Source organism: Haemaphysalis longicornis, unplaced genomic scaffold (assembly GCF_048455015.1).
Source record: "Haemaphysalis longicornis isolate Haplotype H1 unplaced genomic scaffold, Haemaphysalis longicornis Haplotype H1 scaffold_5, whole genome shotgun sequence".
Lineage (NCBI taxonomy): Eukaryota > Metazoa > Arthropoda > Arachnida > Ixodida > Ixodidae > Haemaphysalis > Haemaphysalis longicornis.
The window spans coordinates 194,192,625-194,201,068 of record NW_027526385.1 but is presented as its reverse complement, the minus strand read 5'-3'; positions in this window follow the sequence as shown (position 1 = coordinate 194,201,068).

Here is an 8,444-nt window from a genome sequence, read left to right as displayed (position 1 = left end):
TTATAGGGCAGGAGACCATTTTGTTCTGCGTGCTTTGCGTACAAAGGAAGGCCAAAAAAGGAGCAACAGGCACCTATACGGCCACTCCCGAGGATGGATAGTATCCAAAGAGGGCCTTCCTCTGTTGGCGGCCACCGACCACCCGCCCTGAGCTTCCGGGCAGAACCGGTCCCGTCAGGGAGTCGGCAGCGGCCCCCGCCGTCATCCTCCCGCGGCGTGGAAACCCGCGGCTGCAGGGATGGAGAGGGACCTCCCCCCTCTCGCCTCCGCGGTGAGCCGAGAGAGATAGGGAAGATGGCGGACCTCCGTATATTCCCACACACTTTATAGTGGAAGGTGTTTTGCACATATATAGCAACACCACCTCTCTTGTGCTAATTCGCGCAACTAAAATTGAATCGTACCTTGAAAAATTTACAACAGAACATTCATGGAAAACCAAGTTTCAATCAATGTTAGGACATCGAACTGATGACCTAAGACATCTTTAAAAAAGTTAACGTGATTATGCTTGTTTCTAAAACTTCGGCCGTTAGGATAAAGTAAAGAAAATTTTTGGTGCCATTTGGGCTTGAGGTGTCTAAATGGTGAAGCATCGCAGTAGCTACGTGTTTTATCGCGTGTGGGCATGTGCTTTCTTGGAGTAAGAAAATGAGTGAAGCCATGGTGCTATCTCATTTGTTCGAGGTCACTGGCTGACTTAATCATGAGTATTCTATCACGTTCACTGCGCCGAACAAAGAATTTTGCGTCCTTGACCCACGCGAAGTGGTATTCTATTTCGGTCGCCTTTGATTTTTTTCTGCCAAATACAAGCGTTTGTTCTGAGCAGTCAAACTTTTATTGATGAAAACCGTTGATTTCTTTATTCTCAGTTCATCCCTTTTCGCAAGCCAATAATCACGGGTATAGCGCGCTGAAACGCACACTATAAAAGGCAATTGTCTATCTGCCCCCTTGCGCCAGCTTTACAACACAGCCGGTCAATGGTTTCAACAGCTTTTTCTGGTAATCTTGGAAGTTCCAGTTCCTCAGCTTGATGATTCAGTTTTCCCATCATTTTCACAATACTTTCTTCGGCAAGTGCGTGGATTTCTAGATTAAGACATCTCCTATATTGATCAAGGTTATTGACTTCTTGCTCACGCATTTTAACATCTAGTTAGTTTGCCTGTGCTTCGAGATTTCCCACCCGCTTTCTTAAACTGTTCATGTCAACATTTTTACGCTTCATTTCTGCAAGCACCTGGTCATACTGGCCTAACATTTTCTGCACTAACCTTTCAATGACAAGCTCAGCGGTAGCAACGCCTTCCAGAGCGTCAACTTGTAATTTCATTGTAAGTAGCAAAGAATATTTTCTGTGAATTTCGCCTATTTCCTTCGTAAGTTTCAGTCCGTGTTCCACACTTTCCTATTCAGTGCTTTGACTCCTCTGAGCTTTAGCCACGCGTTTAACATGTTGCGCAGTTTCATGCGCTTTTCGCTGTTGCAAATTTTTTTTGTAGGCTGATTCTGTACCTGCTGAGCTTGCACCTACATGAAAGCTTTATTTTCAATCTGAGCACAACAGATGTGTCGTGTTCCTCACAGATTCATGAGATGAAACATGTGTCCATGTTAGTCATTCGGCAAGAGTGGAAACCGTATATTCAACTGACGTGCGCTTGCTTTTATATACAGGCAAGCAATAAACTGGAAACGAAAGGCGTATTTTTAGGAGCCAGTCGAAGAACCACGCGACGCCACTGCTGCTGAATTTGTGTGTTCCAGGATACATGATGTCTTCTTCATTTACATGTTCTTGGCGATGACGTCATGTTTGTAATCGGTCGTTGGCGCTACTGGTTGTCGCATTGATGAATGATAGCACTACGTTTGTTGATACGCGTCGATTCCTAAGAAAAGGAAAATTACGCCCACCTCCCCGAAGGGAACCATGAGTAGGATGCGGAGCGTCATGGGGATTCCGTTTGCGTTTCCATTATGTTTGTTCGCCAAATTTGGTAAAATGTAGTGAACCCCGTAATGCTCATATATCCTACTCATGGTTCCCTTTGGGGAGATGGGTGTAATTTTTCTTATTGTATGCGTATATACGCGAGTGAGACGAGATTGAAGTGGTATCTAAAGGTCTTTATTTAGGTTTGCACGCCTTCTTACTTTGAGTATGACGGCCTTATGGTCGCTGAAGTGCACAGTCAGTGGATCTCGTAGCAGCGGTTGTATGTACTCGTCGCCGTTGCAGTTGGTAAAGACGAGATCGATACACATTCCGTAGATATTAGTTGGGTGTAATTGCTGTTAGTGTTTGCGCTGATGCTCTCACTTAATTGCGTCAGCACACTCACTGACGGAACTGTTGCTTCCATCCTACTTCATCTGAAGAATCACGGAGTCAAGCGCAAGCACAACCGGAGTTGTTGATGTTGTTGTTGTTGTTGTTCCTCTTCTATAGCACGTACCCACGTGGGGGATTGGCCAAGAAACAGTGGTGTGCGGACGCCGGACCGCCGCCGACGCCGCGGGACATACCCCCGAGCATTAGACGCTCCGCATCTAAAACGCATTTTTAAAAGCCAGTCGTTGAACCATTCCTGCTGAATATGAGTAAAAGGGCTCCGACTTCATAAACACGTGAATGTATGGTTTATGGCGCGCATTGTGAAAAGGTATCACGCAATCTCCAAACAGGGTCCGCTCTCAGTTGTAATTAGTATCACCGAATTTTCTCTTCACTGAAGAATAAAGGCCGCTTACCTATTTATATGTGTGTTTGACCAATTCCTGTTACCGTAGCGCATGTTGTAAGGATCAAGGACAGCTTTTCGTGTCAGTGTAGCTTTCCCATATGTATGCGGGTAACTGAATTAGCTCTCTTCACGAATAAGCGATTTAAAGGTGGGAAAAAAAGCTTCTGTACACTCTGTAGCTGCTGTCGAAGGCGATGAATCAAAGATCCATTTCAGTTCAATGATATGTACTTCCCTGAGATATTAATTCTGGCTCGAAGAGATATGCAAAAAAAACAAAGCCACTCTTCATACTAATGATGGGAAGAAAATCGTTGGAAATTTAATTAATCATTTTCGGCACGTAAACTACCCCTACTACGCCAAATGACACACACGGCATCGGAAACTATAAAAATGTTTGAGATCAGTGCCGATGATGTTAGTAAGATATATATCGCGGTAAGGGGCCCCCAAGTTTCCGCGTGTTGAAATGCGGTATATGTGCTGTCGGACCAGTTCTCTAGAAGTCATTGTAACCAGTGTTGCGCAGTTGTTTCCGCTATATTTTTCTAGATGCAAAAAAGTATTGGTTAAACCGCAGGGCTATTATGGATCGAAGTGAGTCCCTCCTCCACCACACATTGAGAATGTGTATAACCTTCTTTCACAAGGTATACACAAAAACACAATTGTGGAGCGCTAGACTTTAGATAGTATGCGGCGACTCAAGAGCACTTGGGATGCACCACTCCCGGGTTGGTTTCTGAACGTATGCATTTGGATATCTGGCCCAAATGTGTTGCCGCTTCCAGGATCGGCGACGCGTGTAGTCTATCGCACGCCGTTGAGAGTTCTCTAGTCGTTTATTTTCGCAGCCTCCTCCAGGGTTCATTGAAGTCTGTGACTCACTCCAGAAATTCTCTTGTACCCGCCAAATAGGTATATATAGGACCTGTTTGACATTTTTTTTCTTTCGGGTCTCTGTGCGACCACGGTAATGGCACTGTTAAAAAGCAATGGAGAGATACCCAAACCTTGGGAGGTTCCTTTATTTCCCATACATCATTCCCCTACTCTCAGGTCTCCCATCACCAGTTGGTCACTTCTGTCAGTCACAGTCTGTCACATAGCTTTAGTTTCGTTCTCGTAGATTGCGTTTCGATACCTTTCGATACCAGGGTAGCTGCGTGGTCAATTGAGTAAAAAGTGACTTGGAGTTCCAGTCCAGGTGCGGCTTTGATGTCGCTGCCCCTGCCGTCTAGAACCTGGTACTTGAATTTGAGCATGAAGTCCTGTGTTCTCAGTTGCTGTCTGAAGACGAGGATCATTGGAGATTTGGTTTCGGTTTGCTCTCGGTGCGGTTGCGACCGGTTGAGGAGGACGTGTTCAGGGGCCGTGCCGACGCCAGACGTCACTGAGATTGGTCTCAGATTGTCCAGGTGCGGATGCTTGCCGCGTATTGTGATCGTATAAATGTGGCTTTCTTCCATTGACATGTGTGTATGCCCGTTCGTCAGTGTTTGTGGAAGTCGGTTGGCGCTTCGATCAAGCGGTTGTCGAAGTTCATGAGCGACCTGTGCGTCAGGCGGTCAGGTACGGATGCCGATTTGCTATCGAGTACCGGTCTGAGTGCGGGGTGCTGATCAGCCGATCTGGCGCCCTGACGTCCTCGATATTTTTGTCTCTGTCCAGGAAGGGGTTAGATTCTCCTGAGCAAAGGCCATGCTGTGTGAAAAATGTGCGTGGTCAGTACTTGTCCAGAACATGCTTTGGGACGTCGTTTTCTTGTCACGTCAGGAAATGACGACGAAATGAGCTTCGCCCGTCGGTCTCACTGGTGCGTCTTGGTTTCGGAAATGAGCTTGGCCTGTCAGTCTCACTGGTGCGTCTCGGTTTTGGTCTCGTCTAGGAAGTGTCTGAGTATGCTCTAGGCTTTGTCGTCTTGCATCAGCGCGTATATCGTGTCGCTGAGTTCATTCTAGACCTGTTTCAAACGTTTACGGTAGTGTTCTTCGAAGCCTCCTTTCAGTTCAGCTACTTTCTGGCGAAGTCGGCATTCGAGGCGGTGTGTTTTTCAAAACGTAAGAGAGTGTTTTTGCTTCCACCGTATGTGCCAGTCGGCTGTCCATTTTCTCCACTCGTGAGTTTTTGGCACAAGGCGTCACTGTCCGTGATTTGCCCGGGGCCATCGTCTAGGCGCGAGCCGCATAGATTTCTGAAGTGGGCGCAATTCGTTCATTTGATCGTGGGTTTGGCAGTCTGGTGTTCCCCGGGATAAGAATGTGTACATCTACCATCACGTGGTCGCTGGGCAGGTCAGTGGACGTTGTTTTCAACGTCGCTGTGTTCGTGCCGAGGTTTTTGACGATTGTTAGGTTTCACGTGGTGCCCTGGTTACTGAACTGCCGATTCTCACCGGGGGTCTTGTGTAGAAATATTAAGTCCGGTGCGTTCTTGGAGTGTTGGATTTATTGTTGTAGCATCGCTATTTTATTTTCCTGTTGAGGCTGCTGCACTTCTGGTGCCGCATTGTTAGCCCTGGTACGTCAGCGGCCGTGTTAGCATGTAGTTTAAGCGACGGGTTGGGCTTAGTATACTGGGCTGTATGTGTCTGTTGTCGTGCGTCTTCCGTCCGTGTTGGTCGCACATGGGATGATCATGATGGCCTCTATCGCGCACTTTATACTGAGAATCATTTATCACCTAGATCTCGCAACGTATCTCTTTGATCTCGGAGCTTACATCATTGCCTTCAGTGCGTAGTTACTTGAGTGAAGTTGTGTTGTGTATCTTGAAGGTCGATCCCGTAGGGTCGATCACCCGTTTCTTGGAATCCGGAGTCCCGCTATTGTGCGTGTTATCGCCAACGTCGACCAATTCGGTGACATCCATAGGTTCCTCCAAGGGTTTGGGCGTGTTCACGGCTAGGCCTCTTTTCTTATGTCTTGATGTCTTCCGTTAGTTTCTGCATGATGGTTCGCATGACGCTGTTTTGTTCTTTGGGTTACACGACATTTTTGTCTCTTTTCACTCGCGGATGCTTCGGATTTTCTTCATCTCTGTAGTGAAGAAATTATCAGGATAGCACCGAGTCAGCAGCCGGGCTACTGCTTCCAAATAAACACACGTATTACTTTCAAAAGGCAATCCTAGTTGGAAATGGCCAGAAACGGCCTGCGGGGAACACTACTTACATCATGCACACACCACCAAAGCTAAACTGGCCGACTTCAGTCTGCTGTGGCTTCCACGGTGTAGTAAACAGAAGACGGGCTGGTGGCTTCTGCGAGTGGATGGCAGTGAGAGACTGTCTGAAGGGTTGATTAGTTCGGTGAGCGGATAAGCTCACCCTGGCGTGGTCTGCCAAAGCGAGGAGTCGGGTGGTGACCGATGGCTAGTGGTGGGTAGAGGGAGCTTACGCGTACTTTGAGACGGTGCCTCGCTGCCCGCGCTCTGCATTACCGACACACTGCTCACTCGTCGGACAAACACCGGCTTCTTTTGGCGATCTTCGGGCCTACACTGCTACGTGTGGTGACTCGGGCGGCAGCGTCGGCAACGGTACTCTGTCCTTCATCACGAGGGTTATCGTCTTGCTACCGCCTTCGCCGAACAGCTCCTTCTTCTCTTCTTTTGTTTCTTGGTGCAGGTCTTAGCGAGCATGGGTTGCGCCATCCTTTCGATGGATCAACCGAGGCATTTAACTACACCTCACTACAATCTCTTTATGAGCGTTCTTGTGGGTGCATTTGATGTGGTCGGCGTAACTGTCTTCGTCTCCAGTTGGATGCTTCTGGGCGCATGCGTTTTTCTTGTCGCAGCTGTTGTCTCTCGAGCAGGAGCCCCTCTTTCTGGATCATCTATTGCTGTATGCTGAATAATCCCTGGAAGGGGTTCATGACTACATTTTTTTTAATTGTGATGGCATGCCCTTTGGCATAAAGTCATAAAGATACATGATGGCAGCCACTTCCCTGAGGAAGTCCAGAAGACAGCGGTGCTGCGGCCCCCACAGCCATCGCTGGAGCTTGTGGGGGTCTCCGAGGATGCAGGCCTGTGCCGCGAAGGTGTCGGGATCTTGCTTGCTGAGTATTTAATCCAGGATTTTTTTTTCTTAAACATAAAGCAGCCTCTTAAAAAAAAGAAATCGAAGCGTGAAAACACCTATTTCATTATTGATTTTTGTGGTACGCAGCCAAACTTAAGGAGAAAGCTGCTTTTATGTCGGAAACCGTCAACTAAGATACACACGTGTGCATAAGAGCTTCGCTTTAAAAAGATAGGCTATGCAGGGTCTAATGTTTCTTTGCAAACTTGCATCGGCAAGCGATAACCATGGCGAGAAATCGCAAGATATTTGCACACCACACTAACATTAGTGCGCAGAGTCGAAGTCTGTGGTTGCGAGGTATTCTGCTGCTGTGCACTTCCTCACCCACATGCCCTTAGAAGATTTTGCACTTTGTCCGCAGACGTGTTCGGTGTCATTTTAGAGCGAAGCTGTAAGCTGAAATGATGCATTGCGTCAATCGTGTTAGACATTCATGCACCAAAGCAGTTTCTGGCAGAAAGAACGTTGACGTGCATCCTGTGCAGCTCTAAATGCAGATCTCTATCCTATTGCAGTTAGCCGCGAGGACGATCTACAATACTACAAGCTTTGTGCATCATAGGATATTTAAGCATTTATATGGTTAGAATTTACGTTTTCCTTCTTTCTAAGTTACCTAACCGCTTCATAGCTGGCGCTCCTTTCAACAACCAATTCAAACGCAAATATTGCATTAGAAATAAAACGAGATATAAATTTTTTGGCTCGCAGACATAAAGGCACTGTGACATCGTGTAAATATCAGGAAGCGATTATTTAAATAATAAAAGACACAGTGATCACCACGCAAGGATAAATCAGGGGTCAGGGGAAGAAAATGACTTACAATTGCGGCCTCTTGTGTGTTGCATGGCACTTCGAGTGTGAGCTCCCCAAAGCAAGGGTGCTTCGGCCCTTGCACTGTTCTGTCATGTCGGCGTTTTTGTGTCTCAGGCCCCTGAATATACACTGCTTTGGGCAGCCGCCGCCCAGGCAAACCACGGCCGTGGACGCAGTGGATGGGCTTTTTTTGTGACCCAGGTCGAAGATGGCCATATTTGTTACTGTCGCGAGCGCCGTCTGCCTATGGCAGGGCTGGTGACCGTGAAACCTTCACGAATAGGTGGAACTCGCTCGGCAAGCCACAGCGTGCCCTTTTCAACTCCCTGTTCCCCAGTTTCGTAGGTTAGCGAAAAATACCGCCGAACGAATCTGCCTAATCGCGGAGGAGAAAATGACTGTCTGCAACACCGCTTTCTGAAGGGGACACGCAGTGCGTGCAAGCTGAGCCCATTCAGTTATTCCACGCCAACACCCTCCCGGGCTCCACAGAAACGTGAAAAAGAATGAAGGGGTGACGCGCAGAATAGGGGCATACTTTGCTATGCGCCTCATTCACAAAGGCCCTCTGCCCAACTCCGACATTCATCCAGCTAAAGCACACGTTTCGCCCAATACGCAGACCCATTGCTTTCTTCAGTTAACTGTCTGCCATCGCCGCTTGCACGTGGTTCTGTTTACACATACAAAGATCGTCTGTTCCCTTTCGGCCCTTTATCGTACCAGTATTCGCCCATCAATGGCGGGCGGTCTCTCTTTTTTTCCGCCGCGAGTCAGTG